We start from the raw sequence: 13,675 nt of genomic DNA, 5'->3' as shown, positions 1-13,675 counted from the left end.
CCTCAGTTCGAAGGAGGACATGCGGTGTAGCCATATTGATTAATAAATCTCTTGATTATAAGATTTTACAGGTAGAGGTAGATTCTGCCTCAAGGTTTATTATATTACATATTCTTATAAATACCACCAAATTTATTCTCTGTAATATCTATGGGCCAAATAAATTTAGCAATGAGTTCTGGGAGAATATTAAGGTTAAACTTTTTCCTTATATTAAAGCGAATCTGATGCTCTGATCAGATTTCAACATGACCATTATGTCCAGAACTGGACAGATTCTCACATAAAAATATTCCAGAGAACAAGAGAAGCTCAAAGTATTTTTCCAGATTCTGTAAAAAATGACAGGTTATTGATATCTGGCGCAGGTTAAACCCTGATGTGCAATGTTTCATGTGTGAATCTAAAGCTCATAGAACATTCTCCCGGATAGATTTATTCCTTATCTCTGAATCATTGTCGATCTGTAAATCGGAGGCTGGAATTGGGGAGATCTTGATCTCAGACCACTCTATTATATCTTTAGCCTTTTATCTACAGGATAGGTGTAAACCAAAAACATCCATATTCTATTATCCTCAATATCTATATAACAATCCTAGGTTCATATTATGGATAAAACAAAAATGGAAGGATTACTGTACTCATAATATATTATATCTTCACAAAATAGGGATCTTTTGGGAGGCGTCCAAAACAGTTCTACGTGGGTATATCAGTCTTATCTTGATGTTCGAAAAAAGAAAAAACGGGCCTGTGATATACAATTAACCAATCAGGTAAAAAATGCTCTTAAAAATTATCATAATACCCATTCAATTCTTAATTGGAATAAATATATTGACCAAAGGAAGGAAAGAGATGCTTTCCTATTACAAAGACATCAGGAAGAAGAGACTAAAATTAACTTATATTTTAGGAGCTTTCATGGCTGTTCAGCCAGAAATCTGGCTAGATTGGTCAAAGCTAGAAAAAAGTAAATTTATGCTTACCTGATAAATTAATTTCTTTTACGATATGACGAGTCCACGCATTTCATCCTTACTTGTGGGATATTAACCTCCTAACAGGAAGTGGCAAAGAGCACCACAGCAGAGCTGTATATATAGCCCCTCCCCTTTCCCTCCACCCTCAGTCATTCGGCCGAAGGTATAGGAAGAGAAAAAGGAAAGGCTAAAAGGTGCAGAGGTGACTGAAGTTTACAAAAATAAAATAAATCTGTCTTAAAATAACAGGGTGGGCCGTGGATTCGTCATATCGTAAAAGAAATTAATTTATCAGGTAAGCATAAATTTAGTTTTCTTTTACAAAGATATGAGTCCACGGATTTCATCCTTACTTGTGGGAAACCAATACCAAAGCAATAGGACACGGATGAAAGGGAGGGACAAGACAGGAACCTAAACAGAAGGCACCACTGCTTGAAGAACCTTTCTCCCAAAAATAGCCTCAGAAGAAGCAAAAGTATCAAATTTGTAAAATTTGGAAAAAGTATGAAGGGACGACCAAGTCGCAGCCTTACAAATCTGTTCAACAGATGCATCGTTTTTAAAAGCCCATGTGGAAGCCACAGCCCTAGTAGAATGAGCCGTAATTCTTTCAGGAGGCTGCTGTCCAGCAGTCTCATATGCCAGGCGGATGATACTTCTCAGCCAAAAAGAAAGAGAGATAGCCGTAGCTTTCTGACCCCTAAGCTTTCCAGAATAAACAATGAATAATGAAGATGATTGACAGAAATCCTTAGTTGCCTGTAAGTAAAACTTTAAGGCACGGACCACATCCAAATTAAGCAACATACGCTCCTTCTTTGAAGAAGCGTTAGGACATAAGGAAGGAACTACAATTTCCTGATTAATATTCTTATTTGAAACAACCTTAGGAAGGAATCCAGGTTTGGTATGTAACACCATCTTATCAGAATGAAAAATGAGATAAGGAGAATCACACTGTAGCGCTGAAAGCTCAGAAACTCTTCGAAATAGCAACTAAAAACAGAACTTTCCAAGATAACAATTTGATATCCATGGAATGCATGGGTTCAAACGGAACCCCTTGAAGAACTCGAAGAACTAAATTCAAACTCCAGGGAGGAGTAATTGGTCTAAATACAGGCTTAATTCTGGTTAAAGCCTGAGAAAAAGACTGAACATCTGGCAGATCTGCCAAACGTTTGTTAAACTAAATTGACAATGCAGAAATTTGTCACTTTAAGGAACTCGCTGATAAGCCTTTCTCCAATCCTTCTTGGAGAAAGGACAAAATCCTAGGAATCCTAACTTTACTCCATGAGTAACCCTTGGATTCACACCAATAAAGATATTTACACCATATCTTACGATAGATCTTTCTAGTGACAGGCTTTCTGGCCTGTATTAAAGTACTGATAACCGAATCAGAGAATCCTCGCTTCGATAAAATCAAGCGTTCAATCTCCACGCAGTCAGCTGCTGAGAAATTAGATTTGGTTGTTGGAGAGGACCTTGAATGAGAAGGTCCTGTCTCAAAGGAAGTTTCCACGGTGGCAGAGAGGACGTGTCCACTAGATCCGCATACCAAGTCCTGCATGGCCACGCAGGCGCTATCAGGATCACTGAAGCTCTCTCCTGTTTGATTCGAGCAATCACGCGTGGAAAGAGAGGAAACGGTGGAAACACATAAGCTAGGCTTAACAACCAAGACACTGCCAAGACATCTATCAATTCGGCCTGGGGATCCCTTGACCTGGATCCGTATTTTGGAAGCTTGGCATTCTGTCGAGATGCCATCAGATCCAATTCCGGTCTGTCCCATCGGAGAATCAATGAGGCAAATACCTCCGGGTGAAGTTCCCAATCCCCCGGATGAAAAGTCTGTCGACTAAGAAAATCCGCTTCCCAGTTCTCTACTCTTGGGATATAGATCACTGACAGATGACAAGAGTGGGCCTCCGCCCAACGGATTATCTTGGATACTTCTATCATCACTAAGGAACTCCTTGTTCCCCCCTGATGATTGATATATGCTACAGTCGTGATGTTGTCCGACTGGAATCTGATGAATTTGGTCGAAGCCAACTGAGGCCACGCCTGAAGCGCATTGAATATTGCTCTCAGTTCCAGAATATTGATTGGAAGTAGAGACTCCACTTGAGTCCAAACACCCTGAGCCTTCAGGGAGTTCCAAACTGCACCCCAGCCCAGAAGGCTGGCATCTGTTGTCACTATCACCCACAAGGGTCTGCGGAAACAAGTCCCTTGGGACAGATGATCCGGCGACAACCACCAAAGAAGAGAGATTCTGGTCTCTTGATCTAGATTTATCTGAGGAGATAAATCCGCATAATCCCCATTCCACTGTCCGAGCATGCACAGTTGCAGTGGTCCGAGATGAAAGCGAGCAAACGGAACGATGTCCATTGCCGCTACCATTAATCCAATTACCTCCATACACTGAGCCACTGATGGCCGAGGAATTGACTGAAGTGCTCGGCAAGTATTTAGAATCTTTCGCCTAGATTTAGAGTTCTGCGTTAGCCGTCAAAACCAGCGTTAGGGGGCCCTAACGCTGGTTTTGTCCTACCACTGGTATTTAGAGTCGTGTAGGTAAGGGTCTAACGCTCACTTTCCAGTCGCGACTTTTCCATACCGCAGATCCCCCTACGCCATTTGCGTATCCTATCTTTTCAATGGGATCTTTCTAACTCCGGTATTTAGAGTCTTGGCTGAAGTGAGCGTTAGAAATCTAATGACAAAACTCCAGCCGCAGAAAAAAGCCAGGAGTTAAGAGCTTTCTGGGCTAACGCCGGTTCATAAAGCGCTTAACTACTGTGCTCTAAAGTGCACTAACACCCATAAACCGAGGTCCCCCCACATCGCCGCCACTCTATTAATTTTTTTTAACCCCTAATCTTCCGACCGCAAACCGCCGCCACCTACGTTATCCCTATGTACCCCTAATCTGCTGCCCCGAACACCGCCGACCCCTATATTATATTTATTAACCCCTAATCTGCCCCCCACAACGTCGCCGCCAGCTACCTACAATAATTAACCCCTAATCTGCCGACCGGACCTCACCGCTACTATAATAAATGTATTAACCCCTAATCCGCCTCACTCCCGCCTCAATAACACTATAATAAATAGTATTAACCCCTAATCTGCCCTCCCTAACATCACCGACACCTAACTTCAAGTATTAACCCCTAATCTGCCGACCGGACCTCGCCGCTACTCTATTAAATTTATTAACCCCTAAAGCTAAGTCTAACCCTAACACTAACACCCCCCTAAGTTAAATATAATTTTTATCTAACGAAATAAATTAACTCTTATTAAATAAATTAATCCTATTTAAAGCTAAATACTTACCTGTAAAATAAACCCTAATATAGCTACAATATAACTAATAATTAATGCAGCCCCGGATCATGGACCTCTTCAGCTCCCGCTTGGATCAAGACTTCAGCCGGATCATAGACATCTTCAGCCCCCGCTTGGGCCAAGACTTCAGCCGGATCATGGACATCTTCAGCCCCCGCTTGGGTTTGGATGAAGACTTCGGAGCCTGGACCGATCGGTGATACCCGGCGTGGTGAAGATAAGGTAGGATGATCTTCAGGGGCTTAGTGTTAGGTTTATTTAAGGGGGGTTTGGGTTAGATTAGGGGTATGTGGGTGGTAGGTTGTAATGTTGGGGGGGGTATTGTATGTTTTTTTTTACAGGCAAAAGAGCTGTTTTCTTTGGGGCATGTCCCGCTAAAGGCCCTTTTAAGGGCTGGTAAGGTAAAAGAGCTTTTCTATTTTAATTTTAGAATAGGGTAGGGCATTTGTTTTATTTTGGGGGGCTTTGTTATTTTATTAGGGGGCTTAGAGTAGGTGTAATTAGCTTAAAATTGTTGTAATATTTTTCTAATGTTTGTAAATTATTTTTTTATTTTTTGTACTTTAGTTACTTTATTTAATTGTATTTATTTGTAGGTATTTTATGTAATTAATTTATTGATAGTGTAGTGTTAGGTTTAATTGTAACTTAGGTTAGGATTTATTTTACAGGTAATTTTGTAATTATTTTAACTAGGTAGCTATTAAATAGTTATTAACTATTTAATAGCTATTGTACCTGGTTAAAATAATTACAAAGTTGCCTGTAAAATAAATATTAATCCTAAAATAGCTACAATATAATTATTAGTTATATTATAGCTATATTAGGGTTTATTTTACAGGTATTTATTTAGCTTTAAATAGGATTAATTTATTTAATAAGAGTTAATTTATTTAGTTAGATAAAAATTATATTTAACTTAGGGGGGTGTTAGGTTTAGACTTAGCTTTAGGGGTTAAAACATTTATTAGAGTAGCGGCGAGGTCCGGTCGCCAGATTAGGGGTTAATACTTGAAGTTAGGTGTCGGTGATGTTAGGGAGGGCAGATTAGGGGTTAATACTATTTATTATAGGGTTATTGAGGCGGGAGTGAGGCGGATTAGGGGTTAATACATTTATTATAGTAGCGGTGAGGTCCGGTCGGCAGATTAGAGGTTAATTATTGTAGGTAGCTGGCGGCGACGTTGTGGGGGGCAGATTAGGGGTTAATAAATATAATATAGGGGTCGGCGGTGTTGGGGGCAGCAGATTAGGGGTACATAGGTATAATGTAGGTTGCGGCGGTGTACGGAGCGGCAGATTAGGGGTTAAAAAAATATGCAGGTGTCAGCGATAGCGGGGGCGGCAGATTAGGGGTTAATAAGTGTAAGGTTAGGGGTGTTTAGACTCGGGGTACATTTTAGAGTGTTAGGTGCAGATTTAGGAAGTGTTTCCCCATAGGAAACAATGGGGCTGCGTTAGGAGCTGAACGCTGCTTTTTTGCAGGTGTTAGGTTTTTTTTCAGCTCAAACTGCCCCATTGTTTCCTATGGGGGAATCGTGCACGAGCATGTGGCCGCGTCCGTAAGCACCGCTGGTATTGAGAGTTGCAGTGTCGGTAAATTATGCTCTACGCTCCTTTTTTGGAGCCTAACGCAGCCATTCTGTGAACTCTAAATACCAGCGGTATTTAAAAGGTGCGGGGGGAAAAAACCCAGCGTTAGCTACGCGGGTCGTTACCGTCAAAACTCTAAATCTAGCCGTTTGATTTTCTAACCTCCGTCAGAAATATTTTCATGGCTACCGAGTCTATCAGAGTTCCCAAGAAAGGAACCCTTGTCTGTGGGACAAGTGAACTCTTCTGAGAACTCATGGCTGGATGGTGAACATAGAGAAAAGACAACACTGTGTCCGTGTGAGATTTTGTCAGATGATATGTTGACGCCTGGATCAGAATATCGTCCAGATAAGGCACCACCGCTATGCCTCGTGGTCTGAGAACTGCCAAAAAAAAAAACCTAGAACCTTTGTGAAGATTCTGGGTGCTGTGGCCAACCCGAAGGGAAGAGCCACGAACTGATAATGTTTGTTCAAGAAGGCAAACCTTAGAAACTGATGATGATCCTTGTGGATAGGAATATGAAGGTAAGCATCCTTCAAGTCCACGCTAGTCATATATTGACCCTCCTGGATCATTGGTAAAATTGTTCGCATTGTCTCCATCTTGAATGATGGAACTCTTAGAAATTTGTTTAGACACTTGAGGTCTAAGATGGGTCTGAACGTTCCCTCTTTTTTGGGAACCACAAATAGGTTTGAGTAAAACCCCTGTCCCAATTCTGGAACTGGACAAATTACTCCCATAGTAAAAAGGTCTTTTACACAGCATAAGAACGCCTCTCTTTTTATCTGGTTTGCAGATAACTTTGAAAGATGAAATCTCCCTCTTGGGAGAAAGTCCTTGAATTCCAATTGATAACCGTGGGTCACTATTTCTAGTGCCCAGGGGTCCTGAATATCTCTTGCCCAAGCCTGGGCAAAGAAAGAGAGTCTGCCCCCTACTAGATCCGGTCCCGGATCGGGGGCCGCCCTTCATGCTGTCTTAGGAGCAGCAGCGGGCTTTTTGGATTGTTTACCCTTATTCCAGTTCTGATAGGGTCTCCAGACTGACTTAGATTGGGTAAAATTCCCTTCCTGCTTTGTGGAAGAAGAAGAAGCGGCGGGTCCTCCTTTAAAGTTTCAAAAGGAACAAAAAATATTCTGTTTACCCCTCATTTTAACCGACTTATCCTGAGGTAGGGCATGGCCTTTACCTCCTGTAATGTCAGAAATGATTTCCTTCAATTCTGGCCCGAAAAGGGTCTTACCTTTAAAGGGAATAGCTAAAAGCTTATGTTTTGATGACACATCAGCAGACCAAGATTTGAGCCACAATGCTCTACGTGCTAAAATAGCAAATCCTGCAATCTTTGCCCCTAATTTAGCAATTTGAAAAGCGGCATCAGTAATAAAAGAATTAGCTAGCTTGAGAGCCTTAATTCTATCTAAGATGTCATCTAATGGAGTCTCAACTTTAAGAGACTCTTCTAGAGCCTCAAACGAAAAAGCTGCTGCAGTAGTTACTGGAACAATGCAAGCCGTAGGTTGTAAAAGAAACCCCTGATTAACAAATAATTTCTTTAGTAGACCCTCTAATTTGTTATCCATAGGGTCTTTAAAAGCACAACTATCCTCAATGGGTATAGTAGTACGCTTAGCTAGGGTAGATATAGCTCCCTCTACCTTAGGGACCGTTTGCCATGAGTCCTGAATAGTATCTGAAATAGGAAACATTTTCTTAAAATTAGGAGGGGGAGAAAACGGTATACCTGGTCTATCCCATTCCTTTCTTATAATTTCCAAAATTCTCTTAGGAACCGGAAAAACATCAGTGTAAGTAGGTACTTCCAGATATTTATCCATTTTTTTTTTTAAACTTTTATTTATATCCAACAATACAGACATACATAAAAACATGATATTGTACCACGCAGGGTAGAAAAAGAAAACCGGTACATTACACAAGATGCAAATTGAGATATTTGAGGTTTCAATAAAGCTATGTTCATATGGCAATCATGTAAAATTTCAGTCTTCATTATGACTCTGCTTAGTGTCTTAAATATCTACATTGTTGGGGATTTTCTTTTTTAAACATATTAGGTATTCCTACAACCTAAACTAACTAAATAAAAGTAAATGTTAACAATTGGGCATCAACTTCTATATATTATGCAAGTGGATAAAGTTTAAAGCTATGGAGTCACAACAACCTTATAGCTGTGCTTTACTTGATATCTTGGGTATATAAGTAGGCTATAAAATTAGTTAATATTGCCTAGGTGGAGACCTTGGGTCCTGTTAAAGATTCACAGGACATGTTATGTTGGGTATACTTTGCGGAGTAATAATACTACCAACAATAAAATCACATTTGTCACCTAATGTGTGATATAAATTATAAAATAAATACTAAAGGTAAGGAAATATTTATGCATAATATCTAAGTAAGTGTGGTAACACTCTCAACGAATATAGACAAAACTTCTATTGGTTATGCAAGTAAATACATTCTGCTGGAAACTATGGAGTCACAATAACCTTGTAACTATGCACCACCCGATAATCTGGATATATAAGTGGGATATGAAGTGACCTAATATTGCCTAGGTGGAGACATAAGGCCCTGGGTCCTGTTATAGATTCGCTGGACATTTATGTTAGTTATACGTCACAGAATAACAGTAGTATAAACATTTACGTCTCCTAATATATGGTACAAGAGAAATACTGGAGGTAAAGAAATCTTCATGCATCGTTTCTGAATATGAGTGGTGACACTATCAAAGAGTATATAGGCAAAGCTTCTATTGGTTATTCAAGTAAATACATTTTGTTGGGAGCAATGAAATCACAATATCCGTAGAGCTATGCTCCACTCGATATTCTGGATATGTAAGTGGGATATGAAATGACTTAATATTGCCTAAGTGGGTACATATAGTCTTGGGTCTCATTAAAGATTTTCTGGACATTTTGTGTTGGGTATACCATGCAGAATAATAATAAAACAAACAATAGAGTCACATTTGTCTCCTAGTGTATGATACAAGATAAATACTGAAGGTAGAGAAATATTTATGCGTCATATCTGAATATGTGCAATGCCCCTATCAACGAATATAGACAGTCAAAAACTTGAGGATTCTGGCTTAAGGATAAGCTAGTAGCTGACTAGGGATAGTCTACCTAGAGACATAGAACTGGAGATCCCAATAAAGATTTACTTTGTCACATGGTGTTCAGATCCATTAGCTGTTCTTTGATATAAATGGTGGCCTATATAAGAAATGTACAATTTGCAGCATAATAGCACTACTTGCATGAAACATGTGAATTCCAAAAGTAAAAAAATAATAATAACATACATGCCCCATGACTGAGTATGTTGCCCAGCACTAATAAGAAAAAATAAAAATAAAATAACCCCCCCCCCAAAAAAAAATAATAATAATTACATAACTAAGTAAAGAACAAGGAAATAAAGCTTAGCACATTCTACAAATATGGACAGATTGTTAAATAACAGTATTAGTTGCTGTGTGAAGCACTTTTTTTGTCCAGTTCTACTGTTCAAAATACTATTATGCAGAGTTTTCAGTGATAGTCTCTTCTGTATGGAGACAACTTTATGTATAAGGGCACTTGTAGCAGAATGTGGTCCGGTGTACTTAGCAACTTCACTCTGTAAGATGCCATCTGCAAATGGGGTTTCTCTCACAGCTTAGCCAACCCCCATGCGTTCATAGTAGTGTGAAGATATTAATACATGAAAAATTTGCAGGATCCGATGAGTAATGCCCTCTTTAGATTGCTGCATAGTGGTTGTTGTGAATCGCTGAGGTTCTGTTATTTTAAGCGGGGTTAATCCTTGCCAAGATGAGAGTCTCTGCGTTATACTGCGCCAGAGTTGCAGCAGATCTTCTGCGATCAGCAGGGTAGCCTTGTTCTGGGTGTATTTGGATGAGTGACTGTGTCCATAACGGCCAGGGTAGCGCCACTGCGGTTCAGAGTGTCCAGAGAACAGGGAGAACAGGGATTACAAGAAAATCCAGGACCATATTTCATCTGGTATGTGAGCCGTGGTGCTGGATTGTATACTCCTTTATCATCTATAGAGTCAATCTTAATCGTTTGCAGGGGAACATACAATGGCGCTCCACGAGGAGCCGCAAGTTCTCTCATCGTCCGTTGATTTGATTGTTTCACTTCACACTGGAGAGCTTCAAATTGCTGCATGAGAGAATCGAGCGATGGCATCAAAATATTCACTGAATCTGAAATTTCACCCTCAGACAGTAATTCCCTCAGAACACTGTGAGGGTACATCGGAAATAGCTAATAAAGCATCAGAGGATTCAGTATTTACATTAATACCTGACCTACTGCGTTTACCCTGCAACACTGTTAATTTAGATAATACCTCAGTAAGGGTAGTTGACATAACTGCAGCCATCTCCTGCAGAGTAAGAGAATTAGACGCACTAGAAGTACTTGGCGTCGCTTGTGTGGGCGTAAGAGGTTGTGACACTTGGGGAGAATTGGATGGCATATCCTGATTCTCTTCAGACTGAGAATCATCCTTAGGCACACTTTCTTGACCTAATATATGGTCTTTACAATGTAAGGCTCTTTCAGTACAAGAGTTACACAATGTTAGAGGGGGTTGCACAAAAGCTTCTAAACACATAGAACAATGAGATTCCTCAATGTCAGACATGTTGAACAGACTAGTAATACCACAAAAATCGTTTAAGCACTTATTTATTGCATAAAATAAACATTTGAAAAAACGTGTACTGTGCCTTTAAGAAAAAGTGGACAATTTTTCCAAAATGCTCAATTAACGTTAAATTAATTCTAAATTTAACTTAAGATCGTTGGTTAATCCAAAAATTACTGCACCCAGAAGCAAGGGCAGAAATAAGGCTCTAAAGTACTTATATCAACAACTAGTCATTTTATAGACAAAAATACCCTCTGCACAAGTTTCCAACACTTCAGACCAGCTTGCACAATCCAGGAGCCACCAGAGTTACTGCTTGCTGCTGCTTAGCCTGAAGGAAGTGCGCATCTGAGCGCACGAAAATAAGCCCCGCCCCTTAAGGTCAATGCCGGCGTAGGCCCAAACACAACCGCATGGGAATGCGGTTTTGTACCAAAGTTATGCACAACACAGTATATAACCCCTCAAACCATAAAACAAATAAGTTTAAATGCCAAGAATAAAAAACGTAATACATCGTTTTTCATTGTCTCCCATGTCACATAATGCCCAAATAAAGTCAACCATTGATAAATATAATATAGGGACCCCAGTAATACCCCTCTTATAAAATAGGATTACTGCTTACCCCATTCCCATACAGGGAAATAAATGCCAGCCAGTTCTGATATACCAAGTCTCCTCAGAAAAAAGGCTGCACATACCTTAATGCTGCTTGTAGCATGAAACCGGTCTCCACACTGAAGATGTCTCATGGTTACCTTCAGAAGTCTTATGGGAACCAGCTTGGATCTTAGTTACAACTGCTAAGATAGTCAACCTCAGGGCAGAAATCTTCTTCCATATTTCCCTGAGGGAAATAGTACACACTGGTACCATTTAAAATAAAAAAACTTCTTGATTGAAGAAACTAAAACTAACACCTCACTTTACCATGTCTTCCTAGTATAACACAGGGAAAGAGAATGACTGAGGGTGGAGGGGAAGGGGAGGGGCTATATATACAGCTCTGCTGTGGTGCTCTTTGCCACTTCCTGTTAGCAGGAGGTTAATATCCGTGGACTCGTCATATCTTTGTAAAAGAAAAGAAGAACTTCAGACCTGTTATACAGTCTGGTGTTAACCGGTATACGGACACAGAAGAGATATGTGGATTTTTTTTTAAATATTATCAGCAGTTATATTCAGAAGGTGAGTTTAATCGTCTCAACCAAGAGAAGTTTTGGTCTCAGATTATCCTACCTAGGATACAGATCTAGAATTGCTTAATGCCCCAATTACAGTAGAATAAATTGGTAAAGCAATAGATCTATCTAAACTTAATAAAGCAGCTGGCCCAGACGGGTTTCCAAACAAATTTTATAAAAGTTTGGCTGAAGAAGTAATTCCAGTACTAGAAAAATTGTATAATAGCTATTATATATCTGACAATTCAATATCTCCTTAATTTAAAAAAAAAGGTAAGAACCCTGAAGATCCAGCCTCCTATAGGCCCCTTTCAGTACTCAATGCTGATTATAAAATCTTATCCTCTATTATAGCTCGAAGATTAATGTACTGTCGAGATAAACTCATCCACCCTGACCAGGCTGGTTTCATGAAAGCGCGCAGCCCTTCCAAAAATATTCGGAAATTAATTACCCTGGTGGACTATATTTGGAATTGTGATCAATTTAAAGATAAAAGTGACCTTAAAGATATAGCTGTTCTTACCTTAGATGCTGTCAAAGCTTTTGACAGCATCTCTTGGACGCATCTTTTTACAAAGCTCGCCAAATTTGGCTTTTTGGATAACTTCGTTCAATTTATAAAAAAAAAAAATCTATCGGAATCCGGTGTCATTCCTTCTTGTTAACCGTACACTATCGCTGAAAATAACTCTTCAGAGGGGAACAAGACAGGGTTGTCCCCTCTCACCTCTCTTGTTCAATATTGCTCTTGAGCCCCTGGCAGCAATGTTGAGAGAGGTGCTGCCAGGGATCCCAGTCGGCAGTCAAATACTTAAACTATTGCTTTACGCAGATGACATTTTAATATTTTTGAATAATACTGTGACCACAATCCCTAAGGTAATATACACGCTTAATGAATTTAGAGCTTTTGCAGGTTATAAAATTAATATGGAGAAGAGCAAACTAATGTGGCTTGGGAAACAAGACACAGAACATCCTAATATTATGTTCCGTATAGTCAATGCCATTAAATACCTTGGCTTAGAAATCCATAAAAACCATAAACACTGGCACCAGGCAAACTATGGATCTCTCCTTCAAAAGATCAAAGAGGATCTTGAGCTGTGGGCGACCTTCCCCTTATCCGTTACAGCTTCTATTAATTTAATCAAAACTATAATCTTTCCTCAAATCTTATATCCGCTGCAAAACCTGCCATTAATCATTCCTAATAAAGATGTGAGCAAGCTGACCTTATGGTTTTCCAAATTTATTTGGAAATCTAAAAAAGCGCATATATCTATTAGTAGATTGTCACAAAAATATTCTGATGCTGGTCTAGCCCTTCCCAAAATTAAACTTTATAATTGGGCCACGCTGCTTAAACTAGCTATTGATTGGATTGCCCAAACTAACTTGGTTACTTCCTTCGAGATGGAGTCATAGTTGGTTACTCCATGGTCCCTGAAGGCCCTTCTACATTGTCCATTGCATACTCTTCCTCTGAAAGTCTGCACTCTTCAGTCATTTAGAAATATAATCCTGGTGTTGTAAAAGTTTTGCCATCTCTTAAGAATTGATTTCTCTTTTTCCGAGTTTTTGCCCATCAGGGGTAATCCACTATTCTTACCCAGAATAGACCAAAAAAATATTCCTAGATTGGCAGCATAAAGGTCTTAGAGATATTTATCAAATGCTGAATAGTCAATACCAGGTACTTCCGTGGGAGACTATCGTTCAGCAATTTTCTCTACCTAGGTTGAATCGGTTTGCGTATTTTCAAATACGCCACTTTATTTGCTCTCAAAAATGGTATTTGTCTACTAGGTCTGAGTG

This window comes from Bombina bombina, chromosome 7 (genome assembly GCF_027579735.1).
Source record: "Bombina bombina isolate aBomBom1 chromosome 7, aBomBom1.pri, whole genome shotgun sequence".
Classification (NCBI taxonomy): Eukaryota; Metazoa; Chordata; class Amphibia; order Anura; family Bombinatoridae; genus Bombina; species Bombina bombina.
The sequence above is the reverse complement of the archived record's forward strand: the minus strand, read 5'-3'. Positions refer to the sequence as shown.